The sequence below is a fragment of the Balaenoptera ricei genome, chromosome 14 (genome assembly GCF_028023285.1).
Source record: "Balaenoptera ricei isolate mBalRic1 chromosome 14, mBalRic1.hap2, whole genome shotgun sequence".
In the NCBI taxonomy this organism is placed as follows: Eukaryota; Metazoa; Chordata; class Mammalia; order Artiodactyla; family Balaenopteridae; genus Balaenoptera; species Balaenoptera ricei.
In genome coordinates, this window is record NC_082652.1 from 12,286,325 (window position 1) to 12,303,669 (window position 17,345).

General features: G+C 50.3%; 1 long non-coding RNA gene across 1 annotated transcript; it reads left to right on the top strand.

Annotated features, from left to right (window-relative positions):
* Nucleotides 1-4,023: 4,023 nt before the first annotated feature.
* LOC132347708 (uncharacterized) lies at nucleotides 4,024-7,566 on the top strand. Its single transcript, XR_009497276.1, has 3 exons — nucleotides 4,024-4,239; nucleotides 4,335-5,147; nucleotides 6,497-7,566. It is a non-coding gene; the product is annotated as an uncharacterized LOC132347708 (long non-coding RNA).
* Nucleotides 7,567-17,345: the final 9,779 nt, after the last annotated feature.

Here is a 17,345-nt window from a genome sequence, read left to right on the forward strand (position 1 = left end):
GTCGCTCCTCATTTCCAGCCTCCTCCCACCCCCGTCCCAGTCTGCTTTCTATCTCTATGGGTTTGTCTATTCTAGACATTTCATGTAGAGGGAATCATACAATATATGGCATTTTGGGACTGGCTGCTTTCACTTAGCATCATGTTTTCAAGGTCCTTTCACTTTGTAGTATGAATCAGTACCTAATTCCTTTCTATGGCCAAGTAATAATTTATGCATAGACCACATTTTGTTTATCCATTCAGCTATTGATGGACATTTGCGTTGTTTTCACCTTTTAGCACTTGTGAATAGAGCTGCTGTGAACTGCCATGAAATTTTAATACCTCACTGAATATCCACTGAGGCATTGTATGTGTATCTGTGCTTTACCTATCAAAAGAGTAATCGTTTTTCACTCCCCCCAACAATTAGTTTTGCCCCACTGAGAATTCAAGCCCCACCTGGGAGGCAGCTTTGGAAAGAGCTGCTGTCTTTTCCTTCCTACTGGTTGACCACTGCTGTCCTATCTTGGAGTGTCTTTTAATGTGCCCACCTTTGTGCCAGGAGCTGTAGTGAATACATAAGAACACTTTTGTCACCTGCAAGTGCTAAAATGTATATTCCAAAGACCTTTTTAGATATGTGTTGCTTTGTCTTCCCTTAGTTTATTGACTTGACCCCAGAATCTCCTAGAACCTGTTCCTTTAAAGAAAAAAAAAACCTGATTAGAGAGTTATTTGCCTCTTTAAAAAGTAGGATTTTTTTAAAGTGCGGTTATAAGACTTCCTGGGTAGTGGCTACCTTCGTATGAAACCATTTCCTAAATTGTTTCCACAGAGAATTTGAAAGCTAACAGACCCCTTAAGAATCAGCTGCTAGAGCCCTGGTTCCTGATATTTCACAAAGAGAAATAATGAGGCCCATCGAGGTTAAAGTGACTTGATCTGGCTTGGGTCTCAGAGCAGGGACTAGAGCCTGAGCCTTTGGACTTGACCTCAGAAAATATCTTGCTAATAATATCATCCCTCATTATTTGGGATTTAGAACCTTGTTATTTCTTCACCGACTGTGCTGTGACAACCACCTGGCCACCTTCAGCCACTCTATTTCACTCACACTGACTTTGTTGAGGGAAAATGAGGACGTGTTATCCCTCCCCATCCCAGCAGTGTGCGCTCTTGAAGTTTGGGGAAACCCTATTCCAAGGCTGCAAAGACTTTTTAAAGGAAGTTGCTTTTCCCTCCTCTAGCTTTATTGAGGTATAATCGGTATATATTAAAAACTGCGTATAGGGCTTCCCTGGTGGCGCAGTGGTTAAGAATCCGCCTGCCAATGCAGGGGACAAGGGTTCGAGCCCTGGTCTGGGAAGGTCCCACATGCCATGGAGCAACTAAGCCCATGCGCCACAACTACTGAGTCTGTGCTCTAGAGCCCGTGAGCCACAACTACTGAGCCTGCGTGCTGCAACTACTGAAGCCCGCATGCCTAGAGCCTGTGCTCCGCAACAAGAGAAGACACTGCAGTGAGAAGCCCATGCACCACAACGAAGAGTAGCCCCTGCTCACCGCAACTAGAGAAAGCCTGCATGCAGCAGTGAAGACCCAGTGCAGCCAAAAATAAATAAATAAAAACTGCGTATAATTCATGTATACAACTTGGTGAGTTTGGATATATGCATAGACTTGTGTTCCCCTCACCACAATCCAGGTGATAAACGGATCCATCATTTCCAAAAGTTTCCCTGTGTCCCTTTGGGGTTTTAGGTTTTTGTTCCCCAAAACGTCAGCTTTGCTTATATGCATGTTACTGAACAACACTCGGGTCCACTCGCCCGTGCAGTAAAGCCCATCTACTGACAGCAGGTTGTGGTGAAGGAAAGTGCAGTGTTTATTGTAGGCACCAAGCAAGGACTTCAGGACAACTAATGCCCCCAAACCCTAAACTCTCTGATGGGGTTCAGGAAAGCATTTATAAAGGCCAGGTGACGGAGGGGCGTCCCAGGGTCTGTGATCAGCTCGTGCACAATTCTCTGATTGGGCGATGGTGAGGTAATGGGCCGATGTCACAGGGGTTTTAACTATCAATCCTTAGGCTCCAGGAGGCCTGGGGGCTCCGTGCTCATGGTCATCAAGTAGTTAACGTCTTCCATCTCGTGGGAGTTTTAGCATCTGTAAAACAGCTCAGGGAATGTGCATCAGATACTGTCATCCAGGTACTTCAGAGAAGAGCTTCAGCAGAGGAGACGGGGGAGGGGTCTGACCTGGGAAGGCCCCATAGCGTTTGAATCCAGTTGGGCAGGTTGTCTGTTAGCACCTGGGGCTGAGGTGCTCCATCCTGGCGAATCCGTTCACCCTCTGCTTTCAGGACCTGGACCTCATAATATGGAAAACGTAGTCAGCCGAGACTTAGACCCAAACAGGACTGTCCTCTCAAGCCTGGGCTAGCCCAGTTCCATGTGTGGGTGATTGACACCCGAGGCGGCCCCAGGTGTGAGCAGGAGCTCGTGCACCCCAGGCTGGCTGGCATCTTCCATTCCGTTGTGCAACGAGGCAGATTTTCCTTCCACTTTCGGGGAGACCTTACAAGGTCAGCGTTCGCACCTGCTCCTGTCTGGGTCCACAGGAGCTGACACGGAAGAGGCAGACAAATGCTTCTAGAATGTTAGATGGAGTCACTGCACCTTCCTGTGACAGGACACGCTCCCAAAAAGCACAAACATTCCACACTCGGTCAGAGCTCACACTCTGCTGAGCCTTTATTCTCTGCCAATCCTGGGGGTATTAGGAATATTCCCACTTTTACACGGGGAAACTAAGGCTCAGAGAAGTTGAGTAACTTGCCCAAGATGACACAGCTACTAAGGAACAGGGCCCAGATCCAAGCCCATCTCTGCCTGACTCCAAGCTGCTCTTTATAGCTGCTATAGACTGAGTGTTTGCATGTCACCCCCCCCACCCCTGCCCCTGCAATTCATGTGTTGAAACCTAACCCCCTAGGTGATGGTATTAGGAAGTGGGGCCTTTGGGAGGTGATTAGGTCATGAGGGTGGAGCCTTCGTGATAGGATTAGTGCCCTTATAAAAGAGACCTCAGACTGTTCCCTCACCCCCTCCATCATGTGAGGACACAGCAAGAAGCTGGCTACCTACAAACCAGGACACATGCCCTTCACCGGACACCAGATCTGCCAGCACCAGATCTTGGCCTTCCCAGCCTCCAGAACAGTGAGAAATACGCATTTGTTGTTTAAGCCACCCAGTCTATGGTGTTTTTGCTGAAGCAGGCTGAACTAAGATAACAACTCTCCTGGTGGAGTTTACCTCCTTATCCTCCTGGAGACAGAATAAGGCAACCCTCCCATTAAAGATGTTGACAGTTTTCAGTGATGTTGCTTGTGAGAAAGTTTCAGTGAGAACACGTGGGTGGAGTTAGTGAAAGTCAGAAGGGTAGACTCAGGGCACACACTTTATGACCTCCTGGCAAAGCATGATTTCTTTGTGTGCTTATCGTCCTTTTCCCTTTCCAGGGATTAGCAGCTGCCAGCCAGAGATGTTCAGAGGACTACCTTTTGAGTCCTTGGTTTCTCACGATGGTGACTCGGTCACACGTTTATGTGGGTGTGTTATTTATCAACAGCTCCATTTCCTCCATGTGTGTTAAGTCTTCCACCTAACTTTTCTCTTAATTAGAAATCGTCCAAGCACCATTTATCATTTGTTGCTTATTCTAGTTTGGTTTTGCCCTCTGCTTGGAGCTGGGGGGCGGGGGTGGAAGGGGGGACGGAGGGCTGGTTCCAAGGCTGAGATGCACATTCTGATGTGTGGAGCTGCAGTTCCCCCGCAGTGAGCCCCATAGGAGGGGAGGCGGAAGTCTCCCTCCCAGTAGCATAGTCATGTGGTAATAGAGACAAACAGATGGTTCTGGGGTGAGGGGGCCGGGGCAAATGTTCTGTAGTTTCCTCTGGGAGTGACAGACTCTGCTAAGTGTCACTGTCTGGGCAAGGTCCATTCAGCATGTCACCCCCGGTCAGGCTGCACAGCTCCCCAAAGCCAGCTGCATCACTAGCCTTAAGAGCTCATTAGGCTCCGGCACCGTGTGACCTGCCAGGAGGAGACACAGAATGGGCGCACGCAGAGAGCCAGAATGGAGCGGCCGCCACACAAGATGGCCCAGGGATCCTGCCAGCTGGTTGCACGCCCCAGGCTCAGCTGCCCCCTCCAAGGAACTCGTGTCCCATTTGGGAAAGAGAGAGAGAGAGGTAATTTTCCATTTTCCTCCCCCGGGTGACTCAGAAGAAAGCAAAATCCATTCCCAGCTTGTTTTACTACTGCTGTCATTTCTCTTGCTGAGCAGCACAGATTGAAGGCTGGGGGAGATTTGTCCACACCCACTCCACCTCCTGATCCGGAGTTCTTTCTGCGATCAGCTTCCCTCTCCACCTGCAGAAGCCTTGCATCTGCCGGGGGCCTGCTTGTTTGCCTGGAGACGCTGCCTCGTTGTCATCGTTTTATTTTAAAGGGAAGTGCCCCTCCCCCTTGGTGGCCCAGGGATGGGCGGGGTTCAGAGGGCTTGGATTCGGCCATACATTGCTGCGTTGTGGAATGTGCCACAAATCCACCAGAACAGAACAGGCTGGGAAGGTCACAGGAGAGAGGCTGTGTCTTCCGACACGCTCTCTTCGGGATAGCATTTGCTGAGCAAACCTGGTCTTCCTTGGCTCCAGTAAGTGACTCAGAGAACGAGGACATGGTTCCTCGCCCGCATGGACCAGGACAGGCTGTGTCTCCCTTGGGCCTAGAACCATCCAGGTATCGGGAACGCCCTGCCATCTCCCCGTCGGTGGCAGTGTCAGGCACAAAGAGGAGACGGTAGCCTCACTGGGTGAATCAGAGGGGTCTTAGGAGGGAAATCGGCTGTGTGGCCTCCCACTCTGTGCTGGGGAAGGGTCCGGGGGGAAACGGGGACCCCCCCCACCCTCGGGAGGGGTCTGCTGAATCCTGAAATTGAATGAAGGGCTCACCACCCCTTCTTTTACTCCTCATGTTTCATCCACCACCAGGTCCTGCTGAGGGTACCTGGGTGCGTCCCCGCTGCCACCACCCTGGTCCAGGCCCCTGCTGCCTCCTGCCTGGAAAGTTCAGCTGCATCCAAGGTGATCTTTCTAAAGTATGTATCTCTTCCAGTTAATTCCTTGCTTGATGGGAGTTGCAAGGATAAAGCCCAGACTCCTGAGGGCAGCTTTCCGCCCTCTAGTACACAGACTGTGCATCAGCCCCGGATCACAGGCTCCCTCATTTCTCCACACACGCCCACCTCTGGGCCACCGCGTGGGCTCTTCCCTCTGCAGGGACACCCTACCTCCGACATCGCGGCCATGCCCTCGGCAGCTTCAACCTTCTCACTTTCGCCAGCCTGACCCCGCCCCCTTAGCATCTTAAGCTTAACCCTATCAGAGCACTTGCCACTCTGGATGTTCATTTCTTGCCTGTGTCCCCCAAAACGCTTCGAGCAACTTAAGGGCAGATTCGGGGGCTGGATCACCGTGATGTGTGTACTTCCTGCACCTAGCATGGCGCCTGGCATTTGCCAAACTCAATGGAAAGTGTTCTCAGGCGGCACTGGGTAGAAGAAATAATTTTAGAAGGAAAAGAGAAATAGCCATCCAGTTCAAGAGCTGACCCCCAAACTGTTCCACGCATACAGACTCTAGTCATGAGTGTATCTATTGTTTTCTCTTCTTTGTGCATGTCATCTTCCCAGCCAGAGTATTGCCAACCTGAGAGCAGGCCCCCCTCTGTCTTTTAAATAGTGGGGCTTATCACAGTAAGGCAGAGATAGAAAACCTTTTTCTATAAAGAGCCAGATAGTAAATATTTTGGGCTTTGCAGGCCAGTCTCTGTTGCAACTACTCAGCTCTGAATACTGAATACTATCAAAAGACATTGCAGCCATGAGGGGAAGGCCCAAAGAATTATAGAAATGCCAGCCCAGACTCCAACTTTGCTGAGCTTCTGTGCCAACCTTGGAAATGCTCATCTCCAACTTCTGGATAAAAGGGAGAAGACCTCCTAGGGAGAACAATTAATGCATTTGATGATATCAATATTAAAGATTTTGTTAAATGATCTTCATAGATGATGTTAATAAATAGATGACAGATTGGGAAAAAAAAAAAAAAAGGGAGAAGACCTGTCTGTGATATTTACAACAAGCATTCTTCACTCACAGTCTAACAGATCCTAAATAACCTAAATAATGCTGTATTATTACATTATCATATAAATAAGTGCTCATTAGCACAAAGAGAAGGCAGCTTAATACATTTCCTCCTGCTGTGGCTTCCCAATCTTCCCTGTTCACTTTCCAACCAAATGTGCAGAATCCTCGAGGAGAAGTTTTGTGGTAAAAACCTAGACTCCAGGGAACCGGGGGTCTGAGGAGCCCCAGCTGGGGAGCATTATCTGTCTCCTCACGTCCATCTTAGAGAAGCCCATCTGCTCTCTTCTGCATTTTAGATCCAAGAACTAGCTGGACACAGTACAGCATGAGCGAGGGGTGAAATGACAGAAGCTTCTGACACAAGAACAGTCAGGGAAGAAAACTCCAGTGTTGCCTTGACATTGTGCCCTCTGGCCGGCATGCCCACATGGCCCATCTCATTGACCCCTTGCAGCCTCCCAGTACGGTGGGTCTGATTATCCCCATCCTGCAGCAGAGGCTCGTGCTCTGAACCCGCCAACGGCTGTGCTCTGAATCCTTCATTGCCTTTCAGTTCACTCAGAATTCGACAGAGAGCATCTCACGTCCCTACAAGCCCCAGCTGCGGGCACCAACGGCACAAACTAGACAGCCTTGCTGTCTTCTGCCAACGAGCATCTTCAGTCTCCTCACCTTCGTGGAGAAAGCAAACCCCGAGACCCAGGTGCTTTTGGTGAGGCTGCCTGGAACAATAACAGCCAAGCTTTGGTTGTCCGCAGTAAATGGGGAAGGGGCAGTCCCCGTTGTTGCCATCAGTGTTTCTTGAGCACCTATTATGTGCACAGCCCTATGCTGGGAGGATGGAGGCCATAAAAGGCACCCAGGCTATGAGGCCATGTCGGGATTTGAGCAGTATAATACAATCATCTATACCACACGCTGCGAGCCCACCGTGCGCCAGCCCTGCATGCACGTCTCTCTGACCCTCACGACAGCCCTGCAGGGTAAGTGCCCTTGTGTTATTCTCGTGCTGGAGCCGGGGGAATTAAGGTCCAAAGGACAGTGGTAACTAGCGAAGGCCACACAGCTGACGATGGTAACGCCTGGCCTCTGTGTGTCTAGTGCAGCGGGTCCCAAAGTCTGGTCCCTGGTCCCCCAGCATCAGCGTCACCTGGGAACTCGTTAGAAATGCAGGATCTTGGGCCCCAGACCCACTGAATCAGGACCTCTGGGGAGGAGCCCACGATCTGTATTTGAACAAGTCCTCCAGGCTTCAAATTTGGGAACCACCAAGTCATGAGGTATTTTATGTATAAATGGTTTGAAGGCTGTAAAGCACTTATTTGTCAGCAGGGTTTTTTTTTGGTGCCTGAAAGGCTTTTCATGTAAGATTATTCAGGGAACTCTTTGTTGGTTTTTTCCAATTAATGTTCCACCTATGACAAATAACAGATTTGAAACACCACTTCTTACGATTTTGTGTAGAATTTCTGAATCTTACTATTTTGCTTATAAATTGACTATATTTTACAATAACTTTTGTTTTTGTAAAAAACCACTTAAATTCCCTTAGGTACTTTAAGTGCACCAATGCATTTAATAAATTTGATTTCTCCTTAAGCACTTTTCAAAACCTTCCCAAGTGTACCATATATTCTCATACATCTACAAAGTTGAACTTTTAAATATGGCAAGTCTTAACTTCACAGTAGCATACTGTTTGCAGATGCAGTAAAATTCTCTTATAACTTTCAAGGTAAAAATCTATCCAGTACAGCAACGTGAATGCACTTGTACTGAACGGTACATTTGAAACTGGTTAAGATGGTCAGTTTTATGTTATGTGTATTTTACCACAATTAGAAAAATAACCTGGCAGTAACTGATTACCCAGTTCCATATAAAATGGAATCACGAAGCCTTTCTCTTAGATGATTTCAAATTCTTGCAAACGTTTCAAAGGCTTAAAACACAAAATATACATGGATTACTTTCCAATATAATACAGGATCAAAACAGATAAAAACACCTGACTTTGCTTTACTTCATCATCTCTGTACTAAATACTAACTCCTCTGGGGTGAGTATTGTGCCATCCCAAGCAAGCCTGTGCTCCCCTCCAAGTGCAGAATGCTGCAAATTGCTCTTTGGCCAGGAATTGATTTTTCCAGGGACCTCAGCTGAACCCTAATTGTAGTCACTCTGCTGACGGAAGATTCCAAGTCCCCTTCACCCCCAACACTGGGTAGTGATCTCAAAGCCCAGATTCCCTGGGTCTGATGACAAATATCCTAATTCGTCCCCAGTTTGAATCTCCAGCCCCAGGTTTCCTCAGAGCTGCACACTGAACTGTGTCATCTGTCTGCACTGCTTCCTTCCTGGCTGAATTCTTGCCACCTGCCAGGCTCAGGACTCTTACAGAGAACCTTCAATGCACCCCACTGGTTCTGCGTCCCGGCTCCTGTTACCCTCACTCTGTAGCATCCCAGAGAGGGAAGTGGGCAATGCGAGGTGAGGACAAGGAAGAAGGACTTTCCAGAAAGGAGAATTTAGGACTGGTCGTTGGATGATGCACCAACAGGAGATGGGAAAACTTGTGAGGTGAGGGGAATTCATTCTAGTCCAGTAAGTAAACTAGCAGCTGGGCACACTGTTTCCTCTCCCCCAACCCCCTGAGCAGCTTCAACCCCTAGTGGGAGCATCACATTTGAGATGCTCTGCTTCTGTCATCTTTGCAGGATGTGATGAGGCCTGAAATGGAGTGAGGAGCCCCCTTGATAACTGGGAACCGCCAGACTGGAGGGGCCGGGAAGAGGCTGCACCCTGGGGGTCGTGTCACTGTGCTTTCTCTGGTCCTTACTCCCTCCTGGAGCCAGCAATAGGCACTGGCCCTGCAGTGAGTTCAACCAAGTGTGGTCTCCCCTCGCAGATGTGAAAAAAATGTGGGAAACACCTGGATCAAGTCCCCAGATGGTGCTTCACGACGCTGGGTGGGTTATTCCATAATGTTTATGGGGTTGGGGGCTAGGGGAGTAGGTGGAGATCAGCGTCATTCTGATTCTCCTGGACACCTCCTCCTGGCGAGGACATCAGCCGAGCCTCAGCGTCCGAGGGAGACATTCATGCAACCAAACAACCAGCATGAGTCCCCAGAGGATCTGTGCCGAAGATGATGCCCCAAGAGGTCGGTGGGGAGACCCAGGAAAAGATGTGAGCGTTCCCAGCCTTGGCACATCTTGGACATCAGTTGGTCTTGGAGGGGGCTGCCTCATCCAGGGGGCTGAAGATGGCCCCCCACCCTGGTGGGGCCAGTAGGAGGTGAGGGACCGTGCCTTCAGAAAAGCCATGTCATTTAATCCTTATGCTACTCTTCAGAGTGGATGCTGTTATTATCAACCCACTTTACAGATGAAGAAACAGGCTCAGCGACAGGGCACTCCAGGTCTCAAGGGGGAAAGAAACAGATGGCGGAGGAAGATGGCTCCCCCGGGGGGGATGGAGTGGGCCGATTTTCGTTGGGTCACAGGTTCAGAGAGGCTGGGAGCCCCACGGGCCTGGATGGCGTCTGATTCCACCCCCGCATGCCCTAGGGGGCAGCAGAGCGTCGTAACTGCCCGCGCTTTGCAGTGGACCAGACTCAGGTTCAAGCTAAGCTTCTGTTACTAACCAGCGTGGGCTGGTCATTTAGCCTGGAGGCGGGGGCCTCCGTTTCCTGTGGGTGGATGGAGGGACGAGGACCTCCGCGGAGCGTGCTTGCTCATCACTACGTCAGGAGCAGCACAGACCCTGCAGGGCTCACCTGCCCTGCTCCAAGACTCAGTGACTAAGGTCTAGTCACCTTCACAGCAGCGCAGCATCCAGAAGCTGTGGGTATCCTGGTTACCCAGAGGCAAAGAGAAGCAGAGTGACTTCCTCGTGGTCACGTGACCTGTAAGTGGCAGAGGCAGGATCTGAACCCAGGTCTTTCAGCTGCACTGTGACCATGGCACTGTACCTGCCTCCGAAATCACTCACACGCAGCTCAACACACACAATGCACGCCCCTGTTTGCTGTTAGTACTGAAGGGCTGCGCGCAGGTTCAATCGATGGAAGTGATCATTGCTGATATTACGACATTATCTACAAGTTTCCCCGGGGCGGAAGGTGCGCCCACCCCAGAGACGCTTCGAACATTCTGCCTACAAGAAAGAAGTATTTAACCAGCGCCCGGCAGGCTGCGAGTTTCTAAGTGATTTATAAAAAGCCTGCTGAAGTCTAGAGACTTCTAACAGGCGGAGGTGTGTTCTCCAGACTAAGAATAGCAGCTGAGGCCTGACGGGAGAAGCTTTCTAGTGACATAAGAGCAGAGCAGCCTGGGGGGATGTGGGTTTTCTCCAGCTTGGTAACAGCTGCCGGTACAGCGTCACCGCCTTTCCCCCTCAGAGGGATGCACTGAGCCGAAGGAATTCGTTGAAGGTGTAGCAACGGGGCCGGGTGACCCCCAAGATGGGGTTTCTGATCTGTCACTTCACCTCCTCACCACCCCCACCGTTTTCTGGACGCTGGCCACCGGACCAGTAAGATGGGGATAGAGAGCAGGGGTCAGCAGGGGAGAGGGCGGGGCGGTCCCTGGCCAGCTCTGGGTTTAGATGCTTCCCGGGCAGTGAGAGGGCACAGGTGCCTCCGTCCTGCTGGCCCCGGCCTCACCGGCACCTGAGGGGCCTCTGACACGTGCAGACCCCAGCCCCTCACCCCAGCCCACTGCACCAGACGCTCTGGGGGATTCTTATACACACCCGAGTGTGGGAAGTCCTGCCGTTTAAGGGAAGCAGAACTCCAGTCCAGAACTTGCTCCAAGTCCCGGCAGGTAACTGCTGACTTTTTCTGAAGTTAATAAATTCTGGGGAGAGATTAAGTACAAAGATTAGGTCAACCTAAGGTTAAATTATGGTTCCCCGCCAGGAGCTGTGAGCTTTTAGTGGAAGTATTAGAGGGATTGGGGCAAGGGGAGGAGAAAGAAAAGGAAAAGGGAACAGTTTAAACTTAAAATATCTTTAAAATTGTGCCTTGCCATACTTAGACGCTCGTGCGCGGTATGTTACTGGACGTTTGCATGTTTAGATGTTATGCGTATTTCCTGCACAGGGTTGTGTGCATAAACCTATAAGGACCAGACTTTATGGTCACTAGAGGATTTTTGAGGATGACTGTGGCTGCACGTGATGTTGACCTTGCACCCTGGCTCCAGGAAACAGCCCCCCAAGAGGGGAGGGGCCTCTGCTGTCAGGCAACCCTCAGGCCTCACCCGGCACCTCCGGAGGGTCCTGGCTCCTCAGCCCTGGAGTGCACAGCGCAGGAGCTGAGCCCACGCGGCTCCCCGTGGATTTCAGGGCAGCCCCAGTGCTGTCTCACTTGTGCCCTCACCGTCTGCCCTGGCCTCCCGGGTCCCCTGGGAGGGATGCCTCCTTCTGGAAGACCCTGCTCCTGAACCCCCCACCAGCACAGACTCTCCTGTTCCTGCTGACCGGCAAGCCCAGGGGCCCCATGGTGGTGAGTTCACTCCTGTCCCCACCTGCCTCCCTCTCCCCAGAAATCCACAGGCCTCCCCTCACCCTGTGACAGCTGGTGGCTGGGCTTGAGGTCCAGGGCCCTGTCTATGCTCCCTCCCTCTTTGGGGTTTAGACCTATGTGACCTTGACCCTCTGAGCTTCCTCCCTGGTGAAAATGAAAGGGTCGAGCCTGCCAATTCCAAGGGGCTCTTTAATCCCCCCACTGGAGCCCCCCAACTTGGCTCCTGCCCACTGCAATGTGAGGAGGGAGGGGGGCTCCTCTTCCCCGGTTTCTCCCCCCAGCAGCCCCTCTGCCAGGTCAAAACACTAAACCCTGTCCAGGAGTTTCACCTGCCTCTACGTGCAGTGGGGGACCCAGAAGCCCCCAAAGCACCTTTCTCTCCCCCCACCCCACGCTGGAGTCTCTTGGGCAGAGGAGATCCTTCCTCTGTGTAAAGAGCCTTGAAAGAGAAGCTGGGAACCTGTCGTTCCTTCACATCCACATCTTTCTCCATGAAGGGTAGAGCTGGATCTGGTTCCCATCTCGGCTGTCCACAGCCAGCCCTGGGAGGGCTGCGGAGACAGCTGAGGGTGGACATCTGGGAAGCGTGCCCAGTCAGCGGGAGCGGCCTGGGCACTGCCAAGTCAGCACAGCCTGGGGAGGGGGGCGCGCGGCGGGGCACCTGGGCCCACCTCTTACCTCCACCCTCACCCCCACCCCGCCCCGGCCTGCCTTTGCCCTCTGTCTGCCCCTGCTGGCCCAGATGGTAGGTGCCTGCTGCATCCTGTCCCATATAAGCACCAAATTGTCAGCTGTGCTGACTCTGAACCCCAGCATATATTTATCACCCTGCCTCCCAGGCCTTCAGCCGGGTCCCACAGGTACTTGCAGCCATTCCAGGAGGGAGGGGAGGCAGGGAGGGAGGGAGGGAAGAGGTGGCTGTGCCTGCCCCCACTCCCACCCCCTGGCTGGGGAGGTGCTAAGATGAACCAGGTGGCAGGATCCCAGCCAGTGGTACTGCCCTGCTGGTTAGTTCATGGTCCCGCAGGTGGCCGGCTCAGCATCCAATCCCAGCCCTGTCACCTCCTAGCCATGTCACCCTTGCTGAATCCTCTCTATAAAGATGGGATTGTGGACCCATTATACAGATGAGGACATCAAGGTTCAGAGCTTCAAAGGAACCAGCCCAAGGCCACACCACCCAGGGAGTGGCAGAGCTGGGATGCAACTCAGATCTGAATCCGTCTCCTGCAGCACACCATCACCCAAGGTTAGCTTCAAAGATCAGGGTGCCTCAGCTGAGAAAGGATTGTTTAAAAGATAACCAAAAGCAGGACAGAAAACCCAGAGATAAACCCACGCACATGTGGTCACCTTATCTTTGATAAAGGAGGCAAGAATATACAATGGAGAAAAGACAGTCTCTTCAGTAAGTGGTGCTGGAAAACTGGACAGCTACATGTAAAAGAATGAAATTAGAACACTCCCTAACACCATACACAAAAATAAACTCAAAATGGACTAAAGACCTAAATGTAAGGCCAGACACTATCAAACTCTTAGAGGAAAACATAGGCAGAACACTCTATGACATAAATCACAGCAAGATCCTTTCTGACCCACCTCCTAGAGAAATGGAAATAAAAACAAAAATAAACAAATGGGACCTAATGAAACCTAAAAGCTTTTGCACAGCAAAGGAAACCATGAACAAGACGAAAAGACAACCCTCAGAATGGGAGAAAATATTTGCAAATAAAGCAGCTGACAAAGGATTAATCTCCAAAATTTACAAGCAGCTCACGCAGCTCAATATAAAAAAAACAAACAACCCAATCCAAAAATGGGCAGAAGACCTAAATAGACATTTCTCCAAAGAAGATATACAGATTGCCAACAAACACAAAAAAGTATGCTCAACATCACTAATCATTAGAGAAATGCAAATCAAAACTACAATGAGGTATCATCTCACATCAGTCAGAATGGCCATCATCAAAAAATCTACAAACAATAAATGCTGGAGAGGGTGTGGAGAAAAGGGAACCCTCTTGCACTGTTGGTGGGAATGTAAATTGATACAGCCACTATGGAGAACAGTATGGAGGTTCCTTAAAAAACTAAAACTAGAACTACCATACAACCCAGCAATCCCACTACTGGGCATATACCCTGAGGAAACCATAATTCAAAAAGAGACATGTACCACAATGTTCACTGCAGCACTATTTACAATAGCCAGGACATGGAAGCAACCTAAGTGTCCATCAACAGATGAATGGATAAAGAAGATGTGGCACATATATACAGTGGAATATTACTCAGCCATAAAAAGAAATGATATTGAGTTATTTGTAGTGAGGTGGATGGACCTAGAGACTGTCATACCGAGTGAAGTAAGTCAGAAAGAGAACAACAAATACTGTATGCTAATGCATATATATGAAATGTAAAAAAAAAAAATGGTTTTGAAGAACCTAGGAGCAGGACAGGAATAAAGACACAGACAGAGAGAATGGACTTGAGGACACAGGGAGGGGGAAGGGTAAGCTGGGATGAAGTGAGAGAGTGGCATGGACGTATATACACTACCAAATGTAAAATAGATAGCTAGTGGGAAGCAGCCGCATAGCAGAGGGAGATCAGCTCAGTGCTTTGTGACCACCTAGAGGGGTGGGATAGGGAGGGTGGGAGGGAGACTCAAGAGGGAGGGGATATGGGGATATACGTATAGCTGATTCCGTTTGTTATAAAGCAGAAACTAACACAACGCAATGCAATTATACTCCAATAAAGATGTTAAAAAATATATTATCAACAAAAAAATAAATAAATAAAACAAATAAAAGATAACCAAAAGGACACCTTTAATTCAAAATTCAAACTGGGGATGATTCTTCTCTGATTCCATTCACGCTGAAACCAAGAGACCAAGACATATGAGACCGGCATAAGGAGCTTAAACGAGCTTAAGGGAAAAGCTGTTTCAGAGTCAAGACACTGGTGTAGCCGTTTCTGGGGTTTCCCTCCCTGGACGTAATTTACAAGAGCTGCACCAATCCTTACTTGTTTGAAGTGGTTAGGTGTGGTCTGCTCTAAGTCAAAGGCCAAGCAAGATGGCACTTGGAATCCCTGTAACTTTCATAGGGTCAGTGGTCCCCAAATTAAGAAAAGTGTTTTGTTGCTCGCAGAACATTGCCAACCCTTTGGAGACCCCCCAAGCTAAGTGATCAGAGGGCCAGGAGAGCAATACGGGTGAACTGCCATTTACACAACTGCATATATGTATTCTGATTCTGGTTTACCATCCATTCTGAACACCTTGGTTTTCCCATCAATAAAATGGGCAGGACTTCCCTGGTGGCACAGTGGTTAGGAGTCCACCTGCTAGTGCGGGGGACACAGGTTCGAACCCTGGTCCTGGAGGATCCCACATGCTGCAGAGCAGCTGGACCCGTACGCCACAACTACTGAGCCTGCGCTCTGGAGCCTGCGAGCCACAACTACTGAAGCCCGCGTGCCCGGAGCCCATGCTCCGCAGCAGGAGAAGCCACCGCAATGAGAAGCCTGCACACCGCAACAAAGAGTAGCCCCCGCTCACTGCAACTAGAGAAAGCCCGTGTGCAGCAACGAAGACCCAACGCAGCCAAAAATAAATAAATAAATTTATTTTAAAAATTAAAAAAAAATAAAATGGGCATGTATTGGGTACCCAGTAGTGTACGCACTAATGATGATGGTCTGTTCCTATCTTTTTCCTTCCAGACTCTGAGGTCAGAAACTGACTACCTCACTGTAGTATCTGAATTCCTGGCACTCAGTAGTGAATGAGTGAATAGATGAATGAATGGACAAATGAACATATGAATCTTAATAACAGCCTACTGTGTAGTGGTGTGCTGAGTTGTCTCAGACCAGCTTGCAAGAACAAATTATTAAACATTCAGGAATTTTGCAAGCCCATTGTTCAATTATTGGTCGCTTGAAATTGACCATGGTGGGAGTATTTACAACAGGGAAATTGGCAATGTTGCAAAGTAGAGCTTCCCCTCTGTTTTCTCAGGGCCTGTTTACCTGCACCCCACTGGATAGCACTTCCTGTGTCAGGCCCTGTTTTAAGCCCTTTAGATATATGAATCCACATTTAACCCTCATAAACATCATGAAGAGGGCACCATTGTTATTCCCACTTTACAGATGGGAAACTGAGGCCCAGGGAGGCAAAGCCACTTGCCCAAGTGTGGTTCGGTAGTCTGTTTCCCTTAGACGAATGAAGACCATCCTCACCATCTCTGGGCTCAGCTGCCCTTGGTGGCCTCACAGGTACCAGCCATTCTCACCACAGCCACTGTTTGTAATCAGCTCCTCTGGGAGAAGAGAGGCAGTTGCCTGGTGACCAAAGTGTTCCCTAGCTCTCCGAAGGTCACATTGAGTGAGGGGGAGGATAAAGATCACCACACAGGGTGCCCCCTCTTCCAGGGCTCCAGACAACTGATCCAATCAGCCCAGCCAGACCCCACGCAGCGCTCCAGACCTCCTTGGTGCTCTGACGCCATTAGCAGGATTGAATTAAAGGCCTGACGCCCTGGAACAGTGGCAGCAGGCTTTGTGTGCAGAGAGCCCTGCCGTGTGTGTGCGTCACTGCCAGAGAAGGAGGCAAAGCCCAGGCAGAGGGTGGGTGACCGCAGGGCCCCCAAACCTCACAGGTACTTCTGTCCAGCCAGTATTTGCCTCTGGCATGTCCCTTTGGGACCACAGTTTGGGACAGTCATGGACTCCCCAAAGCTCAGCTTAGGGATTAACAGAGTCTCTCCAGCGGCCATTCCAGCTCGAACATTCCAGATCTCTGCGGGGCCTTGTTTACCCCGCTGCGTTGTCACCTCCTGTGTGTCTGTCTCCCACTCCTCCAGGACTCTCTTAGGAGCAGAAATGTGGCTCCAGGCCCCAGGCAGTCCCCTGTACACAGCAGGCCTTCGATAAATGGGCGATGAATCAATGAATGAACAAGCAAGCCTGCACATTGTGCCTTCCTGCTGCCACAAGGAGCTCCTGATTTATTTCTCCAAGCCCTGCCATCAGGAACAAATTCCCTGTGGTCATCACACCCAGCCTTCCAGCTCCCGCTGGCTGGTGAAGGCGGCTTGTATGGCAGCAGACCCAGGAGAGCGGATGGGGGCCCTGAGAAGGACTCTCCAAGGAGGTGATGTTTATGCTGAGATCTGAGGAGCCCCGATCATGGGAAAAGGGAGAGCAGCGGAGTTCCTGGCAGAAGGGACCAGCACAAATGCTTGTCTAGAAACTGACCGTGGCCAGCGGAGCTTGAGATGAAGTTGACTGTGTAGACAGATGATGGAGTAAAGACCACCTCCCTTCACCCCATACACTGGGAGTCTCTCCGCGATCACCTGAGGGGCAGAGCAAGGCCACGTGCCCCCTCCCTGCCCCAGGGCACTGTCCCAGGGCTTTTACCCCCACCCACCTGTACTGTACCAGCTCTGAGAGCAACCATGCCAAGGGGGAGGAGATACAGCCATGAGAGTGTCGTTTTCTATCTCCCCAGCAAAAAGCCCCAGCATTTAATCCTTGGATAATTTAATAAAATTCCAGGAACAGATATTTTAAGTCGGAACAAAATT